Genomic DNA, 24073 nt, shown 5'->3' on the forward strand with positions numbered 1-24073 from the left:
AATTTAAAAAAATAAAAATAAATTTTAAAAAAAAGAAAGACTGGCTGAAGCAGAAGGAATAATAGAAAGAAGGTTCTCAAAAGAAGAAAAAGAGGAGACAATAAGGAATAAGCCCAGGAAGCACAGAAAGTTGATTAGAAAGCCTGAAGGAGATGGCCCTCATGTGAGGGAGAGGAAAAAATGCACACATATCAAGGTCTGAACCCATGTGGAAAGGGAAGAAGAGGAAAGAAAGAGAATTCCCATGATCACAGTGAGTATATAAGAATGTACATACAGAACAATATGAAGCAAGGACAAGAGAATATCATTGGCTTGGCTGTTTAATGAACAGAGGGCTAGAAATGGACAATGTGATGAATTTGTTGAATCATGCATTAGTGGGTTTTTTGTTTATTTTGTTTTTGTTTTGTATAGTTTTGTTTTGTTTTTTGGGGAGAGAGAGCCTGCAGGGAAGGGAGAGAGACAGAGAGAGAGAGAGAGAGAGAGAGAGAGAGAGAGAGAGAGAGAGTCTTAAGCAGGCTCCACGCCCTGACACAGGGCTCCATCTCGTGACTGTGAGATAATGACCTGAGCTGAAATCAAGAGTAAGACGCTTGGGGCGCCTGGGTGGCTCAGCCGGTTAAGCGTCCAACTTCAGCTCAGGTCATGATCTTCCATTTTGTGAGTTCCAGCCCCTCATTGGGCTCTGTGCCTACAGCTCGGAGCCTGCAGCCTGCTTCGAATTCTGTGTCTCCCTCTCTCTCTGCCCCTCCCCTTGCTCATACTCTGTCTCTCTCTGTCTCTAAAAAATATGTGTTAAAACAAATTTTTTTTAAAAATGAGTAAGACGCTTAACCACTGAGCCAGTCACCCAAGCACCCCTAATAATGCATTGTTAAATTCCTTGGTCTAGCAATCACCAGAAAGAAGTTAGAAATAAACCACTGTTGTTGCTATTATTCAACTTAAATTCTAATTAACAGAATTGTATATATAGGCATACCTCGAAGATAATGTAAGTTCCATTCCAGACCACTACAATAAAGTGAATATCATGCAATAAAGTGAATCAAATGAATTCTTTGGTTTCCCAGTGTATATAAAATTATGTTTACACTATACTGTAATCTATTAAGTGTGCAATAGCATTATGTCTTTAAAAAATACATATCTTTTTTTCAGAGAGAAAGAGAGAGAGAGCATGCAAGTAGGGGAGAGGGACAGAAGGTAAGAGAGAGAGAGAAGGAGAGAGAATCTTAAGCAGGCTTTACACTCAGCATGGAACCTGACGTGGGGCTCGATCCCTCAACCTTGGGACGATGACCTGAGCTGAAATCGAGTCAGATGCTCAACTGACTGAGCCACCCAGGCGCCCCCCAAAAGCATATATCTTAATTTAAAATATTCTATTGCTAAAAAAAAAATGCTAACCACCATCTGAGCATTTAGGGAGCCATTGTCCCTGATCACAGATCACCATAACAAACATACTGAAAATGAAAAAGTTTGAAATATTGTGAGAAGTACCAAAAAGAGACACAAGTACATGAAGTGAGCAGATGCTGTTGGGAAAAAATAGTGCCAGTAGACTTGCTTAACACAGGGTTACCACAAACCTTCAAATTGTAAAATAATAATAATAATAATAAATTTTAAAAATAAATAAAATAAAAAACCACAATATCTGTGAAAAGCAGTAAAGTGAGCCAAGTGAAGTACCATAAAATGTATTCCCATAATGTTGGTCTCACTCCTCTTCATGTGTGAGTACGAGAGAAGGGAACTCTTTTGCTTAAGCCCAGCGTGTGAAGAAGAATACCTGGAAGGACAAGCGAAGTGATAAGCACCACCGCTTATCTCAGCACATCTTGCAGGACGAAACAGCAAGAGATGATCCAGATAATCAGCTTGGTTTAGAATGTTTAGTGCCTGCCTTCCCTCTGTGCAACCTTTCAGGAGTGGCTTCTTCCAAAAAAAGGGCTTTCCAGAAGAAAGAACAAGAATGCTAGCACACAAGGTCTCGGGTGAGATATCACTCACATCACTGCTCCTGACCCATTCACAAAATGCCCCTGCTCTCAGACCAGTGAGTGGGAAGCAGCTAGGCATCGTTTGCAGTATGTCCCAGCCTCACAAGACCCCTCTCAGGACACATGCACACCACACACCACTCTGGAACTAGCCTCCCTCCATCTCCTGGAATGACAGGCACAATTGATGAGGAGAGTTGCTGATGTTCCGAAAAGCCCAACATCTGGAGGTGCCAAGGACATGATGAGACAGAGAAATCCTGATCTCTTATACAACAGATATCTAGGGAAATAATCCAATACAGGTGATGTTCTAAATTCCAGAAAGATAGGCTGCACAATACTGTGCCTTATCTGTGAATTCATACACCTGAGTTAATAAGCTATATGACCTTGAGAAAGTCAAACTTTCTGGGTCTCAGCTTCCCCATCTCTCATAAAGCTTACTGCCTTGCCGCACTTCATCTGCCTGCTCCTTGATCCCTCACCCTCATGATCCAGTCAATGGAAGTGTGTCCATTTTGGTTATCAGGTTGGTAATATCATTACTCAGGAAGTACATTGCCGTTAAGATGTACTTGGCACTTCGATGATAGGCAAAATGGACTGGGCAGGCTTATTTCAACAACTCTAATGAAGCAGGGTCTCTCCTAGGAAATCTTATCAAACTACTAAGGAAGTATGTGGACTTTTTTTTTTTTAATAAGGCTGTCTAGGTCTGCCAAACTTTTAGAAGTCAATAGACAATATTTGGGAACAATAGGAGGAAAAGAAACAATGCATTCTCAAAAGCATCACATGTGTTTTAACTCTTCTATTTTTCAAAATGGAAGTGACCTTATTTTTCTTCTAATTATAAGGATTTTTACCACATATTGTCTAATTGCTTTTCAGGAAGCTTTCCTTAGTTGACTTTCCCACCAGCAGTGTACAGTGTCCATTTCCTCACATCCTCACTATACAAGGCATTGTACTCTTTACAGTCTTTGTCAATGTGTCGGTTGAAATAATACTACCTTCCTTTGAGTTTTTAATTATCAGTGAGGTTAGTTTTTCACACATTTATTATAAATTGTTTACCTATGTTATTTGCCCATGTTTCTTTTGTATCTCTTTTGTTTTATTCGTTTAAGAGAGCTGTTTATATTAAGAATATTTGTCCTTGACTATTTGGGTCAAAAATATTTTTGTCTGGCTTGCTGCTTGTATTGTAACTGGATTCATGAGATAGGTTTTTTTCTGTGTAAAATTTTCAGTTTTTATGGAGTCAAATATTTTAGTCTTGTTTTACTGCTTTTCTGTCTTGTTTAGGAAGATCTTCCCCACTCTATCAATCTATCTATTATCTATCTATCTATCTATCTATCATCTATTCTCAAGTATTTCAGGCTCATTTTTTCCACTTACATTTTTGGTGCATCTACTATATATTTTGGTATAAGGTATGATGTAGAGAATTAATTTCTTTTTTTTTTTCAATTATTTCAACATGCATTGATTGAAAAATCTGTATTTTCTTTTCTAATTTGAAATGTCTCTCCTTCCCAGCACAAACTTCTTATATGGAGGTGTCTGTTTTTCTAGACTTTCTATTATTTTCCCTTGATATCTTCATCGGATATGAACTGATTCTGACACCACTACCAAAGTGTTTTAATGAGTGTGGTTTCAAAATTTATTTTAATATGTGGTGAGGCAATCCTCCCAACTTGCACTTCAAAAATTTCCTGGCTATTCACACAGATTTCTTGCTCCAGCAGCAGTTAAGCCCTTGAAGTGAAGTTTGAATATATGTAACAATTTTTCAAAGTACACAAGCTTGTGAAAGCCCTAAAGCAAATAATTTAATAGGAAGTGGTCATCACCCCTTTTAGATACATTGAGAGCAGTCACTGTTGTGAAAGAGTGTGGATGGTGGCGAGGGTCAAGAATTTTCTAGCCCACAAGATGCATATTTGGCTGGCTTGTTATGGCCACCATAGATTTAAGTATAATGAAAATATAGAGAGACAGTGCATCCTCTTCATCACATTATTCTCAAAAAACATTAAAATTATCATATAAGTGGAAAGAATGTAATTTACAAATTCTCCACCATTTGTAAAGCTATGTGGACTTGTTGCAACGAATCAGATATTCGAAATTTTAATCACATTCATTTCTGCTGCATTCCCTGAGACCTTGTGTGTCAGGCCCTATTTCCTTTTCAGCCTCAAAAGTTCCTCTTCCCCACAGCAAGAGTCACTTCATCCCACCTATGATTGCTAAACCAATCACTGACTACCCAAAACCAGATGGGTGCTCTCACAACACCATTTACTCACTGGTCACATGGCATCAAAATTGCCATTGTTTTTACCTTCAGCACCTGTTAAAGAGTAGAAATAATGCAATATTCACTGTTGTATTCCAATCTCTAGCTCAATGCCTGACACTTATGAATCTAAAATATTCGTGAATGGGTGACTGCTACATATTAAACGTGAAAGAGGACACAGAATGTCCTAGCCCAGTACTCTCAGATTTAGCATCATCTTAGTTATTCTGACATTTCATTACAATTTTGGCATCTCACTCAGAATCTCTAGGACTACTCCACCACCAGAACTATCCTGTCCCTAAATCTCACCCCCCTGCTCTCCTCCCTGGTCCTGCTCACAGGCTTACCTGAATGCTGACTCTCTACCTGTATCAGACACAGCCATGCTCTACCTGCATGCCAGGACACTCCATAACTTTATGTTAGACCTTCTGGTGCCCACTGCCAACTTGGATTACCCTTCATCACTTAATCCCATGCCATTTGGATCCTGTGCTCCACCTGTTCCCAGTTCAGGACCACTCCAGCCCTTCTTCCAGCTATATACATGGGCCTTGCCTGCTTGAGCCCAAAACATATTTTTCAACATGAGCAGACTGAGTGAATTTCACTCTATAATTAGTTGCTTTCACACAGCCCAAATCCTCTTCAATTCTCACACAAAACTAGTGTTGGTACTGTAGAAGTCCAACTCCTATGAAAGTGTCTGGGAACAGATATTAAAGTAAGCCAGACATAAATCAAGTCATAGGATTTTAACTATGCATTCATACTATGTGGAAAAAGAAAAGCTCTGTTTTTTCCCTCCAATCTCTCTCTCTCTCAAAAGGACAAAATTCTTCACTTTCCGAGAAACCACAAGTCACTTTCATCTGGTTTTCTCCCTTGTCCTCTCCTCTGTTTGAGCTCAGCATTTCACGTGTTCATTTTGGTGAGATTCCATCGCAATACATCACCAGGAACACATGTGTTCCACTGGGACTTTATTCCCTGGAAGATGTGAATGGTGATGTAAATAACAGCATCATTGGAATTTGGGGGAAGTGATGCAGGGAAGAAAGCTATGGTGAAATTAAGACAAAATCAAGCAACTATGATCAATATTTCCTTTTGGAGTAATGTGTGGGTAGTATTGATGCTGATAGGGAACTTCAATGGTATTCATCAGCTGGAGCTGTCAGCAGACACATTAATTAAATGGCAGCTGTTGCTTTACCACTTGTAGGGGAGTGGAGCAATCCTAACTCCAAAATAGATTTCCGAGGATGAGAACATTTCCAGCTAATAAACCACAATAAGAGCCTGGTTATGTTTTTTTCATGAGTTTTTCAGTGCATGAGTGAAAAGATAAGTGGCGAATATTTGCAATTAGTCTGTGTCAATAGTTGTCTTATACCACTATATTTATTTTTTTAAGTAAATATCTACGCCAATGTGGGGCTCAAACTTACAGCCTTGAGATCAAGAGTCACATGCTCTACCAACTGAGCCAGCCAGCTGCCCCATTATACCATTATATTTAAAGTAAAAATTTTAGTCTCTTATTGGAAATACATCTATATCCTACTAATCATAGCTAGGGTACAGCTTCCACTCAGTTAGTTATGAGTTGGTTATTCTCTGATACTCTAATGGACATTTTAAGTGTTTGTTGATTTTTAATTTGTATCGTAATAAAAGCAACATGTGACCAATAAGATTAAGAGAATACTGAGAAGAGAGAGATAATCACCCATGGTCACTGATTGTTATTCCTGTGTTTATAAAAAACAATCATGTTAAATCCAATCAATGGAAACTTGTCAGTAATGTTTGCTTTCTCAGTTTCATGATATTTAATGGATTCAATTTAACAAATGCTTATTGAGCATTTATTTCGTGCAATGTGATTCTAAAGATCATGCCAAATCATATCTGAATCTATTTATCATGTTAATTTTTAAAATTTACAAGTAAATACTAATCAGAATAATTATAATCTCTGACTTTTTGTTTAGATTCTATTGCTTAGAATAATCTGTGTTACAGGATTTGCCATTGATGACTTTCATCTTGGTAAGGTTCATTTAACCAGACAATGCTTATACATTTTCCCCTACATGTAAAAAATCCTGCTCTTTAGAACTTCAAACTTACAGAATCAATCAGAAAATTAATTCTATACATGCTGCCTAAAAATGTAGACTTCAAAGGTCTTCAGGGTATTTAACCCACTGGCTGTGGGACCAGTCAGTTCCATGGGACAGACCAGCTTGTTTCCAATGCACCTGCTGCCATAGAAGAAGTCAAGTAATTAATCCCTTCCTGTTGTTGCTGCTATCATGAGAAGTTAATGGATGGTATGTACATCCCGATAGGGGAATCCCAGGGAAAACAGTGAAACCAGCCAAAGCCACAGGACTAGGGGAAAAGTCAAGGGTCTGAACAGGAGACTAGAGTCTGTGGTTAGAATTTCCATGGAACAATAAAAAGAATATGTGCCCAAAAGTAAGGCAGAAGATATTATATCAGTGAACAAGGGCAAGAAAATACAGTTACAGAAACAAAGTCACTGGGGAAATGGAGCACCCTGGAACAGTCTCTAAGAGAATGGGTTGTCTCCAATTGGCCCACTTGTTGGGCAAATAGAGAAAGCAAGGAACCAATCTTTAGTCAAGCAGAAAGTCCAATTAGTTATCACAGCACCAAGGTCAGCTGCCACAAGATCGCTGATGCTGAGACAGGGAAGCAGCTACCATTTAACACCTTACAGTCTCAGAGTTAGCTCCAGAACAGCAAAGCAATAAAGAGCTTAAGAGTACAAACTGATATATGCTAACTAATTTGGATGTAAATTTTAAAAACTAGAAAATAAAATAAAAGAGTACAAACTGAGGAGTCCAATTGCTTGACTCAAATCCCAGATCTGCCACTTGCTTGTTAGTGGACTTTGGACAATTCCTTCAGCCTTTTTTACCTGTAAAATGCAGAGTATATGAGTGTCTGCCCTGTGGAGGTGTTAGTGCTTAATACATAGAAAGCACTTATTAAATATTAGCTATTTTAGGAGCACCTGGGTGGCTTGATCAGTTAAGCATCTGACTTTGGCTCAGGTCATGATCTCATGGTTCATGGGTTGGAGCCCCATGTCAGGCTCTGCGCTGACGGCTTGGAGCCTGGAGCCTGCTTCGGATTCTGCGTCTCCCTGTGTCTCTGCCCCTCCCCAGATCATGCTCTGTCTCTGTCTCAAAAATACATAGACATAAAAAAATGAAAATATTACTTACGTTATTATTTATAATGATCATGTGATAAAAAGGGTAGTAGACTGGTACTCAGAGGAATTTGTAACTTCTGCCAAGTGACTTCTCTTCCTTCACCTCAGTACTATCTTCTTTTAAATGATGAGGTTGTAACTAGATAACTGGTTCTCAACCCCAGATGTACATTAAAATCACATAAAAGCTTCCAAAATAGATCAGTACTTGAGCACCTACTCAGGAGCTTGAATCACAACCTCTGGAGCATATCCCCAGACATTTGAATTTTTAGAGCATCCCTGGTGAGCCTGATGCAAAAGAGTATTGAGAACCACAAGACTAGATGTTCTGACCATTCCAAGTGAACTCAGAGTTCAGTTTCCTGCTGGGTAAGGTTGGCTTCAAGACCAAAGCTATATAATCATCAACAGTGTGAGACTCAGAGCCCCCATTCCTGCTTGAAATCAGACCAGGTACAAAAGTACCCAGAGAACTAGAAGCTCTTACAGCATGTTTTAGATAGCTCTTGCATTAATATGATAAATTGTTAATATCTTCCATTTAAGAGGCTATCTCAGTTTTGTTGCCAAGAGAAATTTAGAATAACTGAATGAGAAAAAAGAAAAAAATAACTTCCAGAAGCCAACAGTCAAGCCCTTTGTCTCTAATGGATATAGCACTAATTCTCTTCTTCCTTTGATACTGTTACACCTTTTTACATAAAGACAAGAGATGACAAAAGGGAAGTTCTGGTTTATTTGTTGTAAGGAAATCAGGAGAGATCATGTGAATGAAACAGAGGACCTTGATGAAATAGGTCAGTACTTTTATTTTGGATTAAATAAACCTGTGCAAAGAGTGTATTTGCAAAGAGTGTTTAGCCCGTCAGGTAAGCAGTAGTATAAGTCCTGTGTATTGACCAGTAATGAATGTTTATCTATATGTTGCAGGAGGCGGGGGGTCAAGGTGTGCTAATATATTTCTGACAAGATACTCTTTACAATTCATAGAATAAAATTTCTCAGAGGGTAGAGATTCATTCTGTTATGTGCTCACTTCACATGAAACATTTACGTTACTGGAATATTCACTCTCATCACCTGGGATATTAGATACATAGAGTATTTATGGACACTGGCATAAGAAAAAGCAAAGCATTATCTGTTCCATCAAAATTTTATTAGAATTTATCTCCTTTTACTTCAGATAATCCATGCCATACATGTAAATAGAAACTCAAAAATTTTAATTATATCCAAGTGATCAGACACTTAGCATCATTAGTGGTTAACTCTTGGTTAATAAAGATAAAAGAATTAAATCAAATATCCAATAAAATAGTTCACACTATTGTTCCACAGGAGCAAACCACTGGCTGAAGCATCGGATAATTTTCCTTAAACTATAGCAACCTCTCTGTTTTTTTCTGAGGGAACAACATGATGCCAGATTGACAACTCACTCCCTAAACAGAGTCTTGGGGAGACTATGAAGGCTCTTATATAGAACAAAACGTTCTATCCCCTCCTTCCTTGCCTCCTCCAACCAATATACACACACCACCAAAGACTTCTTCAAGGAACACCAACACCTGGAATAAGTATTTTGTAGGACTCTCTCTTGAACACACTTAACAAACTGAATGTTTATGACTAAGGCAGAGATTTGCAGAGCATTTCAAATGTTACTACAGAAATGGAGTTCTGAGGGGCGCCTGGGTGGCTCAGTTGGTTGAGTGTCCAACTTCAGCTCAGGTCATGATCCCGTGGTTTGTGAGTTCGAGCCCCGCGTCGGGCTCTGTGCTGATGGCTCAGATGGAGCCTGCTTCAGATTCTGTGTCTCCCTCTCTCTCTGCCCCTTCCCTGCTCATGCTCTGTCTCTGTCTTTCAATAATAAATAAACGTTAAAAAAATTTTCTTTTAAAAAAGAAGTGGAGTTCTGAGTTGTCAACAGAGGCAAGAAGGAGACCAAAACCCCAATAGTATGAATAGATTTGGCTACAATAGTGGCCTTAATAACTCATAAAAGCAAATGCTCCATGCCACCCTCTCCCAGGGAATCACAATGCCCTATCAATAACTGTGGAAGAATAACATGCATTCCAGTACCCAGGCCTGGCTTTTCCTGGGTTGCCCAACTCCAAGGGCCACTGAAGCCCTTCTGTTTCTACTTCTGGATCTGGGAGAAGAGTCGCCAGTTGGCCCTGAATCTCTTTGTTCTTTGCTCTTGGTGAGTCTTTTCAGACTGCAGAAGCACCTGACTCTCTGCAGTGTTACATTCTACAATTTTCACTAAAACATCTCACAGTCACCTAGGTGGAGGTCTTCCTTGAACTAGTGCCTACATTACAAGAAACTGGTTGAAATTATGGCTAGCTAAAGTCAAATTGCCTAGGTTTGAATGTTCACCTTACCAGTGGGCGTGTTTGTTACCATCTACCAGCCTCATTTTTCCAATCCATAAAACAGAGATAAAATTAATGTCGCACAAGGTTGTTATGAGAAGTCAATAAAATCATCCATGTGAAGTGCTTGGCACAATAATCTCCAGTACATGCTACCCAATATTGTCATCATCTGTATATAGTAAATAATTATGTATAGCTATATGATATACATTATATAGATGAGGTGAATTTTACACGGTTATTATTATTATATAATGGATTATATCATTATATAAGAATTGGGATTCAGATACCCAGTCATTGGTAGGAACACCTGGTATGCTGGTCAATGATCTCTGAAATGAACAGCATACAGAAGGTGGAGATATGTAACCCAAAGTTGAGAAGCCCCTAAGGAGTGAATTCTACCAATGCAGTTGGCTTCCTTATGCACCATAGCAAACAACAGCCTGTGATCAAACAAGTTGGTTTGGTGATGTCCAAACCAGAAGATGGTGTCTATCAAGACAACATGTGAAAGTTAAGCTTATGTGTAAGACCCCTCCCTCATCCAAACACCATGCTGCTCAAGTATGTATCACTTACTAAACAGTTCTTGAAATACAAAGAGGCTTGCATATCTCCAGTGTCACATTTCAAGATTTACAGAATAATTAGGAAAAATCTGAGCTGGCAAAACTCTTCCTGGCTCAACCTGGCAAGCAGACCATCTTTGTTTTCCAGTAGTGTGTGTGTTGTCGTCACAGTAACTGTGAGGCTCCAAATACAGGCCCAGGGCGTCATTTCCTCATGTACTTAGGCTGCCACACTGAAATAGCATTATGAACTCAGCAATGCCTCTTCCTTTCCTGTTGTGCTGTGGTACCTCAAAGAAGCAGGCCCTAAAGTGAATTAGTTAAGACATAAGTATATTAAAGGGATATAAAAAAAAAAAAATCCTTTTATCCCTATTACCATATCACCTATGAATGTATTTCTGTGTGTGTATGTGTGGGTGTTCCTAAAAACCTTATTTTTTATAAAGATCTTTCAGACAAACAAGGCAAGTTGGCAGTAACTTGATTGTCTTGGTGATGTCAACAGTTTACTGTTTTTAATCAAATTGCCTTTCAGCTTTAAATCTTCAGCAAATCATTTTTTAAAGAATGAATTTGGCCAAGTCTGATGTGTTCAGTTCATGGATTTCTTACACCTTTTCCTTACAAAGATAAGCAGCAGATAATTCATCTCTTCAAAGTAACTTGGGAAGATTGTAGTTACAATTAGTTGTTGCAAAAAAAAAAAGACCTTTTTCAAGTGTAGACATATAAGGTCTTTGGCCAGTCGGGTAACAATCATGTTCATCTATATTTGAGTAAAGGAAGTAGGTGGCAGAATTTAAGCAAGAAAGCAAAAACAGAAATATCCCTTAACCCTAAGGGCTCAATTACAGTCAGATCACTTGAGATCAATTCTGCATTCGCTTTACAGTTTTTTAGTCTGTCTTTCACAGACCTCAGAAACACATAAATCACCCAATATTATGCACATTGACACCATTTCCCAAAAAGGAAAAGCAACACCAACCTTCTTTTGACTTTTCAGTGTTGCTGTGGCTTAAACAAAGCTCTCAGGGACTGGGGTGCTGGTTAACGTCCTGTTACTTCATTTCTGTTGGGAGTTTCTCAAGTTCTGCAATCAGCTGGTTAGCGGCCAGCTAGCGCTAACTGCTCAATTCACATTTGACTTTCCTTATTCCAAGTTCTTCTATAATTCCTGCCTTGCCTTGGAAATCAAACTGCGTCAGCTATTGCCACAGGGAAAGTAGTAGTACTCTTTCCCCTTCACTGATTAGCCAAAGAGTAGGACTGACCATTTAAGGGAAAAGAAGAACATAATTCAATGTATTTTCCTGAGGTTCTTATATTTTTGCCCTCAAGTCTTAATAATGTATTCTGTAAAGCCAGGAAAAGTTCCTATTTCTTTTCTTTTCTTCCTACTTTATTTCTATAGCAAGGTTTTAATTAGAGAATGACAATTCTAAAACTCAGTTTGCCTTATGTTTTAGAAACTTATCCTTTCAATTGGGAAAAATAAAGTAAATGGTCGGGTTGAAACCATAACTACCCGGCATAAGGTTTGTTGGAGCTAAAGCTACTAAGAAACTTCCCTGTTTATAAGAGTGTTTCAAATATTTTTGCTAAATTAAATATACAGAATATAAGTACCTTATAATATACACACACATCTTTATGATATGAGGGTTTTTTTTTGTTTGTTTGCCTTGGAATATACTTTCTTGTCATGTTTAAGAATGAATAGGATTAAGGACAATGAATAGCAAGAATTCATTTCCATTTGGTAAGGTTAAAGCTAGCGTGAGATGACCTTTTTTGGTCTTCTCATTTTTATCTGTTACTAGGTTGGTAAAACAAAACAAAACATCTAAGTGAAGAAATAAAGAGTGATAAATTTATTAGTATATTTTCTATGGAGGAGGAAGTCTTCATTGCCATACGTTACCCAGTGTTGTAGGCTATAAAAGAGGCACCCAAGCACTATGTATAAACATACTTTATCTCCAAGTGCAAATTTAGAAACCGTAGAAGAGTCTATGCTGTGGGTGATTTTTTAGCCTTTTTAGTAATGATTCTATAAGACAGCAGACTGCTGAGATAAGAGAGGGTTTGAAACATAAATTCCATACTAAATTATTGGCCGGCGTTCAAACTATGTCTGCTTAGAGTACCCAGCAGCAAAGTATGTCCCAAACAAGATTCCAAATTTAAACAATACATTCTTCTGCCTTTCCTATGATCTATGAACTTGAGTTCACAGAATATCTATATCTAAGGATTTTGTATGCAACGAAGATTAAAATAAACAGATAACTACGTTTAAGATGTGATAATAAAGCAATAATAGCTTAAATTCATTGAGAAGTCTACCAGGCAACTAACTTTTATTAACTCATTTAATCTTCAAAACAACTCTAGGAGGAAGATAGTATTATTATCCTCATTTTACAGATGAGGAAACTGAGGCACAGAGAATAATTGCCCAGGGTTGTAGTGAGTGAAGATCTGAATCCAGGCCATTTGACTTGTCTGTGCTACTAGCCTTCCTTACCTCCTCCTTCATACCAATATCCTTGTTGTATTTTCAGTTCACATTTAAGGAAACAAAATTTATTTTATTAGCTTATCTTCCAATTGCTATATATATTTAAAATAATTAGGTGTGCCTGGGTGGCTCAGTTGGTTGGGCATCTGACTTCGGTTCAGGTCATGATCTCACTGTCCATGGGTTTGAGCCCCGCATCGGGCTCTGTGCTGACAGCTCAGAGCCTGGAGCATGCTTTGGATTCTATGTCTCCCTTTCTCTCTGCCCCTCCCCCTCTCAAGTTCTGTCTCTGTCTCTCTCAAAAATAAATAAATATTTTTTTTAATTTTTTAAATAAATAAAATAAAATAATTAATGTATAAACAAATTTATGTTGCAGTCTTTTACATGTCATATTTCTAACAAGGCGTTACCAGTGTTCTCTCTGAAATCTTCCTGCTAAAATAGATCTCAACCTAAGCTTTCCCCTCACTTCTCAAGCTGCTGATTTTCTAAAATCCTCATGTATAGAGAAATTACATGAGACAAATAAGTAAAAATATGGATTAAGCAAGCTCTGTAAAACCCTATTTCTTAAGGCGCCTGTTTTACAAAGACATGTTCATCTTCCAAACAAGAAACACATCATCAGCATTAGTTTAGAATGTGTATTTTGCCACCAAGTTTCACTTCTAACAAAATAAATTTAAAAAATAACCATAGGAAAACCATTGCTAAATGAATATATTAAATATTTCACAAATTTCATTGGTAAAATCCTATAATGATTCTTGCTAAACACATGTAGAAGAGTAAATTTAACTTCCTTGGCTATCTGAAAGTATAAAGAGAATGCCTTTCTTTTGGTGGACACAGAAAAAATTGCTTCAAAATCATAATTCATGTTTTATCTCATACAGTGCCTTACTTATGGTCTTCACTAGTGATTAAAAATAAATCTGAAAAATGTCTCTATTTTTAACTATCTAGGCAAAAAAAGAAAAAAGGGATCACAACATGATATTTAAATATTTTAATGTTCCAAGCCAGATTGTTATCCATGACGATCCACAAAATACCATGACTTGAATGAACAGTACCAAAGGTGGTTATAAATTGAATCTGGTACCAAAAGATGATAAAAGTTATGAGTTATAGCATTTAGGTGGGTAGATGCATACATAGGACAAGCATATATATATTCACAGTCTTTATATATAGTTCTTTCTATTTTATTCTCAAGAGGTACATCATCTCCACAATCAGGTACATGAGCATAGTTAGAATTACTTGTAACTTCTCTGTGCATAATAAAACTATGAAGACCTGGGGCGCCTGGATGGCGCAGTCGGTTAAGCGTCCGACTTCAGCCAGGTCACGATCTCGCGGTCCGTGAGTTCGAGCCCCGCGTCAGGCTCTGGGCTGATGGCTCGGAGCCTGGAGCCTGTTTCCGATTCTGTGTCTCCCTCTATCTCTGCCCCTTCCCCGTTCATGCTCTGTCTCTCTCTGTCCCAAAAATAAATAAAAAACGTTGAAAAAAAAAATTAAAAAAAAAAAAAAACTATGAAGACTTGCCTTGAGAAATTTTTGAGATAAAAAGTTATTAACTGCACTGTAAGTGGCTTTTCTTGATTTTATACCTATTTATACTTTGTCATGTATTCATCATCAGAAATCTAGAGCCAAAAAAGTTGATAGAACATCCACAGTGTGCATGGGGATAAAAAGCTCCAAAACCAAGCAATGCTTAGGACAACACTTTGCACCCAATTGCTTCATCAAATTGTTCTGAATTTACATACACAAACCGTGTCCCAACGTTCCTTAATTCTAACAGAGCACCAAACTGTCTAAACTAAAAAGGAATCACTCCTAAAAGGCATGGTCAGGGATTCATTGTGAAAGTAGAAGACACTGATCTGGGCTTTAAAGAGTGGACAAGGTATCTACAGGAAAATGCAGGATAGGTATTCCAAGCAGGGGGAATGAAACAGGCAGGGATGTAGCACTGAAATGCACACTGTGTATGTATTTGGAGAATGGCTCCAAATCTGAAATATCTGAAGCAGAAGGACACTTGTTGAGTAATGGGAGGTGAAACTGGAAAAGTTAAGTACATGCCAGATGATGGAAGGTTTTCAAAATACCCAGCCTAGGTGTTTGGCAGCAACCAGGAGTCCCAGAAGATAACTGAAGAATAGAGAAACAAGTAGAGCAATGTTTTAGGAAAATTAACCCTGTGGTCATTGGCAAAATGGTTTGGATGGCAAGGAGGGGTGGTAGGGGGGCCAGCATTGTTATAATCCAGACTGAGAGTAAAGGGAAGAGGTCTTAGTGTGGTAGGAGATACAATAATGGAATCTAACAACGCTTATGGTAAAGGGGAAAGGGTAGTTTGCAAAATAACATAGAAACGTGAATTTGAGTGAACAGGAGAACAGAATCCGCACGGTTCATGGAGGGTTTCATTGTTCATATACTGGAGGGAAGCACATGGTCTAACCTCAGCTATTTTTTATTCTCATGAGTAAATTTACAGCCATGAAGACAATGATTCTCAGAAATTGATTCATTCTGAAGAATAGATTTCACTCAGGGCCAAATGCTGTACTCAGTTATCTGCACAGTGTTCCATTAACTCCAAAAGAAATTACATGCCTAGAACTAATGGCAGAGTTTGGCTTTACACATACATTTGTAAGCCAACAATGTGACCCTTCCCAAGATAAAAACAAGAAAAATGTAAAGCATTTTGTTCTGACTTTTCAAAATTTTTTCAAGACGAAGATACTTCATCTCCACTAAAGCACCAGGAGCTTCATTCTCTGATACCAAGGTTACCAGAATGCATTTTGCACTATTACTTGTATACATTCATTATATATGACTAGCTTCATTTACTTCATAAACTAATCATGCAATCAGAATTATGAAGCATTGGACATACTGAAATGTATATACTATTTCATTTACCTGCATATTCAATATATGAGCTTTAATGAATTTTTCTTAACATAGGAACACTTACTGAAAGGTTGATACATTCTTAATGTCAATAAACAACCTGCTCAAAACTGGTCTTGGGTAAATTCTTTGTTTAAGTTAACAATATAGACTCAAATAATTCCCTTTCAAAATGTGCATCTGTATGTTTTATATTATCCTTAGATTTAGAACATTCATCCAAATTATCATGTTCACTTAAAGGAACAAAATTTCTTATGTAAATCTAGCCCAGTTATAGACACCACGTCTCAATAACCATATCCCAACATTCAGCCACAACTTTTGTCAGAATCAATGTGAAATTGATCACTCTAAGCATTTCTGATAAAATCGCATGGCAACTCATGGAGGGGGAGACAATATACCAACAGATAAAAGGAGGATTTCCTTCGCATGATAGTAAATACACTCATGTACACACATATACAATGTTAGAAAGAGTTTTTTTCTAATAAATTCAATTTCCATTTTAGAAACCAGAATCTGTTTTATCTATACACAAGCAATTACTCAGTTTATCATTTTCCAAATCACACACACACAAAAAAAAACATTCTCCTGAATGGTTTATATTCAACAACTGCAAAAGTAGTGACTTTACAGCAGCCATATTTTGTGCCTAGTCAGAAGCATTTGGGGTGACTGTAACGTAACCAGGTCAGAACCAGCACAAGGTGTACCAGTGTAATCAGAGAATCAAGCAAAGGGAAAAGCAGATAGCAGGGCGTCTTAAGTATAGCAATACAAACACCATACAGGACTCTCCTCTCATTTACCACACAAGCTGCTCAGCTAGTTTCAGTAAATGAACGTTATTTTGCTCCTAGGGAAAAGATCTCTTCCACTGTTTAGCCGTCTTAACTGTGAAAGGAGCTGTGAACTTGTCCTTTGCCATATTTCTGTTACCTGCCAAAGAATGATAACTTGGCAGAAATATTGTGATGGCTATTAAAACATTATAACAATCTTTGTGTTTAAAAAGGAATTGGCATAATTCTGAGAGAGATGGCAGTACTGATTCTTTAAAAATAATTTACAATAATTATGATAATTCCTTAAATGTGTTATCACACAGTGGAAACAGTAAGAATCAAAGGAAACTGACAACACAGAATCTGAGACAAAACACTTCTTGTAGAAGCAGAAATTTCTTAAGACAGTAAATAGCTATTTATTTTGGTCTTACCTGACGGCAGCTTGTTTAACCAAGAGTATGTCCTTTATGGAGGTAGTTTATCCTTTGAAGAACCCAGTGGCTTGTCCCACAGCCCAAGAGAGACTGGAGTCCTGGAAAACTATCCAACCCAAAAGAATACAGAGGAAAAGCTTTTCCCACTTTCTTTCCTAGGACTGGCCAATAGCTGAAGTCATGCAGGAAACTGAGTAGAGAGAAGGGGAAAGAAAGCAGCTTCTTCTCCCTGAAATCCCGATCAGCAGAAATTGGAGGCTGTTGTATATCTCCCACCCAGACTTTTGTTTAAAAGTTTTTTCAACTGTTGCTAGGTGTTGTTGGGTTCTGAGATTAGATTTCTCGTCTTCTGCTCCCTTCACAACACTGTCGGAGCAATGACTTTGTTGAGGAGCTGAGCTCGCGCGTGCTATATTTAACCAGTGTTCTCAGCAAGTCAAGCCTGTCAACAGCTGAGAAGTTTGGAGCCGGCTTTACTCAGTTCCTCGGCAGCTGGGTTATCAGTGGATATAGCTCTGCTCACCCTGTAAAAGATTTCAGGGAAACCGGCAGACCCTTTTAAGGACTTCTGCTCATTACACAGAGGTAATTATTATTTGAAGCTCTTAAATACAAATTGTGATTTGACACTTTAAATATGATGAAGAAATAGCAGCAGTTGTCTTGAGCAGAGCAATTTACCAATGTGCAGTACTTTTCTCAATTAGGCATTCTCAGATAAATGTTCTTAAATTTAAAAAGCCTTTTTAAAATGTATCACAACTGTTGGGAAATTTCACAGAAAGTGATCGTTCCAGACAGTGTTTTATACTGGTGTTTTACTTTCATAGCTAGATGACCTACCCTGTCATATCAGACTTGATCAGTTTAAATACCTGAATGTTATTAAAATAAGGTTAACATAAAGGAATGTCTGTAATACTATGTTTTTGAAAGGAATAAGGTTAAGAAGGAAAATCTTAGCATTCTCACTCAGGTCATTCATTCAAAGTAAGAAATGGAGAACCCTCCAGGAAAACCAGGGCTTGAAACACCTCTAGCTGTTGACAGACTTGCCTCATCATTAACCCTACAGTCTCCAAAACCAGAGAAGGGTCACTTCTACTCTGCACTCTCACATGAAGAATGTCTGAAGATATTTTATTCTTATATCCTAAAATAGTATTAATCTGCCAAGATTTAGACTTATTTGAAAAAAAGTGTGCTAAACTAGTTTTGGGGACTATTTATTACATATGTAAGAGGCACTGAGAGAGATCCCTTTAGCACAGGTAAAGTAGGAAGGGACACACACACACACACACACACACGCCATTATTTGTTAACACACTAGAATACTGCCCTGACAGAAACCTCACTAACACCATTATAAAGGTTGGTCCCTTTCCTGATATCAGTTTATCAGTCTAATGATACTCTTTTTTTGACATGCAAACTGAAACTAGACCAAGGAGACATGTAAAGGCATGGATTTAATATTTTGAGCATTGTAAATTTGTGAGAAGTGCTCAATGTGCTTGATAACCCTAATGTCTCTCTGGGAAAGGCTACCACTTTTCACAAGAGGGGTGTGTGTGTGTGTGTCCTCCTTTTTAAAACAATTACCCTCACCTCCAAGATTCACTGACCCCCCCCCAATACCTCAACCCATTAGAAAACATCTTCATTCTTCCCATCCCAGCCACCATACTAACAGTATTCATCCTTTCCTCTTAATTTACTTACTACTATTCACATATAAAATTGCATTTGTTTGGATTCTTAGTCTTTCTGGGTCTAGGCCAAGCTTGATTTTTTAAAAAGGCTTCTATTAAGATGGAAGTGTTCTTATGTGAAATTAATTGACTCTTCTAGAACACTAATGGATCTTTTAGAAACAATCTATTCACAGTTCCTAAAAAGTGGATTCTGATAGGAGGTAGAAGTATGTGACTGGGCTAGAACATGGTTCAGAATCACCACGAGAACTTTTAAAAATTACAAAGGGGTGTGGAGAGATTATTGTTTTGAAAATGTACATACCGCACACAACATAGCCCACCAGGTTGAGAACCATTTCACTGCAGAGGACTCCAGGAATGTATCATTTCACTCTTACTAAAAGTCCACATTAGGGGCACCTGGGTGGCTCAGTCAGTTAAGTGTCCAACTTCAGCTCAGGTCATGATCTCATGGTCTGTGAGTTCTGAGCCCCGTGTCAGGTTCTGTGCTGACAGCTCAGAGCCTGAAACCTGCTTCAGATTCTGTGTCTCCCTCTCTCCTCTGCCCTTCCCCTGCTCACGCTTTGTCTCTCTCAAAAATAAACATTAAAATTTTTTTTTTAAGTTCACATTATAGCAGTAGAGAACTTACAGCTCAAGCCAAGATAACTGAGAGGAAATAGCCCACTTTACCTTTATGGGTCTAGATAATTCCATCATGAGCATGAAAGCTATTTCCTCTCTAACTATCCAGACAATTAGGGTTCTCAGTGTTTTGTTTTGTTTTTTTTCTTTAGTGAAAATCTAGTCCTCCCACCATTGTTTTCTATAACACTTGGATTAGCAGTCCATTATTGCCATTAGTTTATTTTAAACAATGTGATCACAAGCAACAGCATACAGAGTATTTTATATAATTAGATACTGTTGTTACCTTCAAATTATGTTCTTTAATTATACTGGCACATGTGCTTGTTTAACTCAGTATTCCACAATAATCAGCCTCTCTTTCTCTATCTCACCCATGCACATGTGCACACATATATACACTTGGATTCTCTATCCCTCTTTATAAAGTGAAATTATTTTGAAAGCTTTCCTCAGGGAACAATTATTCAGACAAAAGAATTTCCTACATAATCCACAGAGGAAGTAGTGCCATTAAGAGCTATTAGAAATTTGTGTTTTGTATACAGTCAACAAGGAACTGATTTTTCAACACATATTGTTAATATATTACCGTTCAGCTGCACCTTTTTCCCACAGTCTTAAGTGTGAGCATTCTAAGAACATCTGATGCTTACAACTATAGCTGAATTTCCCAACTTCAAGAATGAGTCATGATAAAACTTTTTAACATGAAGAGAGGTTAATAATATCAATGAGAAAAAAGCAAATGAATTAAGAGAGTTGGCACATTATCTCTACATCAATTTCTAAAACCAAAGTTTACTGCATTGGTGCATTTAAAGAGGCACAGTGATTTTTTTTTTAAGTAAAAAATTAATCAGTTTAACATTTGCTTCAAAATGAAGTTCAGGGGTGGGGAGTTATGAGGGGAGTTTTCAAACAAACATCTCTGTTGACATTTATTGCCTGGATATAAGACTTGAATATAAGCTCCCAGGTAGTAGAAAATGTTTCTTGTTTGTTCTTTACTGACTACTCAAGCACCACAATAAGTGTTCAATAAATAGGAATGATTGAATGAGAAAATGAACATATGAAGATGAAGAAAACTTAGAGCATATTATCCAAAACTTATGGAAAATATTTCTAGGTTCTCTGGACACAGTTGGGTCATTATTACCTGCATATAAAAACTGTAGAAAGAAATTCATAGATTGTGAATTATTTTGAATTTTGTTAAAATTTCAAGGGAAAGTTAATAGATGTCAGGATAATAATAAAAATGCTTATGTAACACTTAATATGTGCCAAGCACAGTTATAAGGGGTTAACATATATATAATAACCCATTACTTCTCACAATAACCCACTAAGTCAGGTATTATTATCCCCCATTTTACAGGCAAGAAAACTGAGGCATAGAGATATTAAGTAACCTGATCAAGGTTGCATGCAAATAAGTAGCAGAATCAGAATTTGAACCAGAGAGCTGGTTCCAAAAATTTGTGTTCCTAACTACGTAACTGCCTCCTTACATTTAGTAGTCCGAGTATCCTATTCTTGGCAATCACTGAGAGTCAAAAGATACAGGCTTTGCTATACCTGAATAAATATGCTTCTGGCCAAAAAAATATATTTAAAATTCTACAGCTCTGAGGCAGATAGAAAAAAAAAATGGCATAACTACATGATCAGCAGAGTAAAATGAAAGCTCATTGGAACTGAAGTCCTGTTGAATACCAGAGAAGAGAAAATTGGACTGAAAAGAAGATAATTGCTTTGAGAAAAAAAAAAGCAAAAAATTGCTTGTCTATTTTTAAGCAAAGGATATGAGCTGTTCAGTATTCTCTCTAAAACAAACAATGCATGATGTTCTATGATGAATGAGTTCACTGCCTAATGAAATTCTAAAATTACATTCTAAGAATATAATTTTGGACTATCATTTGATAAGCAATTTTTAAATGTTTACGAGCTATGCATTCACAACCAAAACTTCTCAAAGATGTAACCAACAGTAAGAAAAAACATAAGATAATATGCGGGGATGAGGGGTGGCACCTGGGTGGCTCAGTTGGTTGAGCGTCCAACTTCGGTTCAGATCACAATCTCATGGTTCGTAAGTTCAAGCCCCACATCAGGCTCACTGCTGTCGGTGCAGAACCTACTTTGGATCCTCTGTCACTGTCTCTCCGCCCCTCCCCCACTTGCACTCTCTCAAAAATAAAAATTTTTTTTAGAAACACAATATGGGTGATGGCAGGAGGAATCCTCATACATTAACTAGCTCTTTGATATCAGAATGATATTGTTTTATTAGCCAAATTATGGAAAGAGCCTAAATGTCCATCAACTGATGAATGGATAAAGAAATTGTGGTTTATATACACAATGGAATACTACGTGGCAATGAGAAAAAATGACCTTTTGTAGCAACGTGGATGGAACTGGAGAGTGTGATGCTAAGTGAAATAAGCCATACAGAGAAAGACAGATACCATATGGTTTCACTCTTATGTGGATCCTGAGAAACGTTACAGAAACCCATGGGGGAGGGGAAGGAAAAAAAAAAAAAAGAGGTTAGAGTGGGAGAGAGCCAAAGCATAAGAGACTGTTAAAAACTGAGAACAAACTGAGGGTTGATGGGGGGTGGGAGGGAGGAGAGGGTGGGTGATGGGTATTGAGGAGGGCACCTTTTGGGATGAGCACTGGGTGTTGTATGGAAACCAATTTGACAATAAATTTCATATATTAGAAAAAAAAATAAATTTCCAGCTGAGAACAAAGAAAAAAAAAAAGAATGATATTGTTTTATACTTGCTATAGTCAAGTTCTACAATTTAAAAATACTTGCATTTTCTATTAATATAGATATGCTTCTATTTAGATCTTATAAAACTTTAAAAGAAATAGTGCTATTACTTTGTAATATCTACACATAGTCATAATAAAATAACTACGTTGTTCTGTTCATTTATAAAACCAATACTGTGTCACACCTACATTTATTCATAAAATATTCAATTAAATCATTTATTTTCCCAACAGCTTCAGAGAAAAGAGAGCCAAGACTAGGTTTTTAGGAAGTTAAAAGATAGTTATATTTTTGCATTTACATGAGCAAAGGAAGCATTTACATGCTTGTATTAGACATTAAAATCCTCACTTCCTGTTTATGTGCTTGAAATTGGGTGAACAGAATTTAATTCTGAAAGTTATTATAGGACCATATTCTGCAGACGTTGAAAGATCGCAAGCATCCTACTTTACAACAGAGTCAGCTAACATTATCCTGAGTGTATTTCCTTCTTCCTTCCTATTCCAGAGTCATTCTTCACTCATGTTCAATGCTTTAATTCTTAGTTGTAATAGACGACTAGACAATTTTCTTCAAGTCTTCAAAAAATAGACTCTGAATTGGGAAACCAATGATTGGGCAGAGAACTATGAAGAATAAAGCACCTTTTCCACAGAGCTTATGGGTTTGTATGTATACACTATATAGATAAACTACAGTTAACTCTACAAAACAGGCTGCCTTGAAAACACAGTGGTTAAGACCTCTGATTCTGGAGTCAGGCAAAACTAGTTTGAATTCAGACTCCATTACTTATTACCTGTGTGAACTTAGAAAATTAGTTTATTTCACCTAAGACTACCTCTTCTGTAAGAGTAATAAAAGAATTTAAGACTATTTATAATAGCTGAACACTAGAAACTTTCTCTGAGTGCTTTCTACAATTGAATGGGTACATTATGATATAGTCAGATAATGGCATGCTAAACAGCAAGGAGAATGAACAGTCTACAACTATATGTAACAATATGGATAAATCTCTCAAACAAAATGTCAAATGTAAGAAACCAGACCCAAAGCAATACATTATGTGAATGCATACACACCAAGTTCAAGAACAGGCAAAATAAATCTATGGTGTTAGAAGTTAGAATAGCAGTTACCCTTGGAAGGTGGGGACACAACTGGAAATGGGCACAAGTAAGGCTTCTGTGGCATTGGTAACATTCTATTTCTTGCTAGAATTTTTGTCTGTTATAATTTAATTAAAAAAAATTTTGTGTTATAATTTAATAAAAAGTATACAATTAAACATTATTTAAAATACACAATATCTAAGAGCCCTTACCTGTTGAAATATTTACAGATGAAATAATATAGTGTCTTGGATTTACATGAAAACAATCCAGTGTGAGGAAAGGAAGGGAAGTGGTCAAGAGAATAATGAAACAAGATTGCCCATAGGTTGACAGCTATTGAAGCTGGGTAATAGGTGGTCACTACACTATTCTCTCTACTTTCATACAATTTCTTCAAAATAGTGCTTACTATAAATGTTACTTATTATTTTAATTATGAATATTAATATGGCTGTCATCTTAAAATATCTATAAAAACTGAATTCTTTGAATCCAATCAAGTCTTTTTTTTTTTCAACGTTTTTTTTTTTTTTTTTTTATTTATTTTTGGGAC

General features: G+C 37.1%; 1 protein-coding gene across 3 annotated transcripts in view; it reads right to left on the reverse strand.

Moving 5' to 3' along the window:
- Window positions 1-24073, reverse strand: part of FILIP1 (filamin A interacting protein 1) — a 282762-nt gene that overhangs the window by 170333 nt on the left and 88356 nt on the right. Inside the window, exon 1 of one of the 3 annotated variants that reach the window (XM_060615977.3) lies at window positions 17252-17710. The exons of 1 other annotated variant lie outside the window; for it this stretch is intronic. The gene's annotated coding sequence lies outside the window, so the exon portion shown is untranslated. Of the gene's footprint in view, window positions 1-11544; window positions 11728-17251; window positions 17711-24073 lie in introns of those variants that run through there. One more of the 3 variants, XM_060615978.3, reaches the window with a different exon arrangement.

Source organism: Panthera onca, chromosome B2, assembly GCF_046562875.1.
Source record: "Panthera onca isolate mPanOnc1 chromosome B2, mPanOnc1 haplotype 2, whole genome shotgun sequence".
Classification (NCBI taxonomy): domain Eukaryota; kingdom Metazoa; phylum Chordata; class Mammalia; order Carnivora; family Felidae; genus Panthera; species Panthera onca.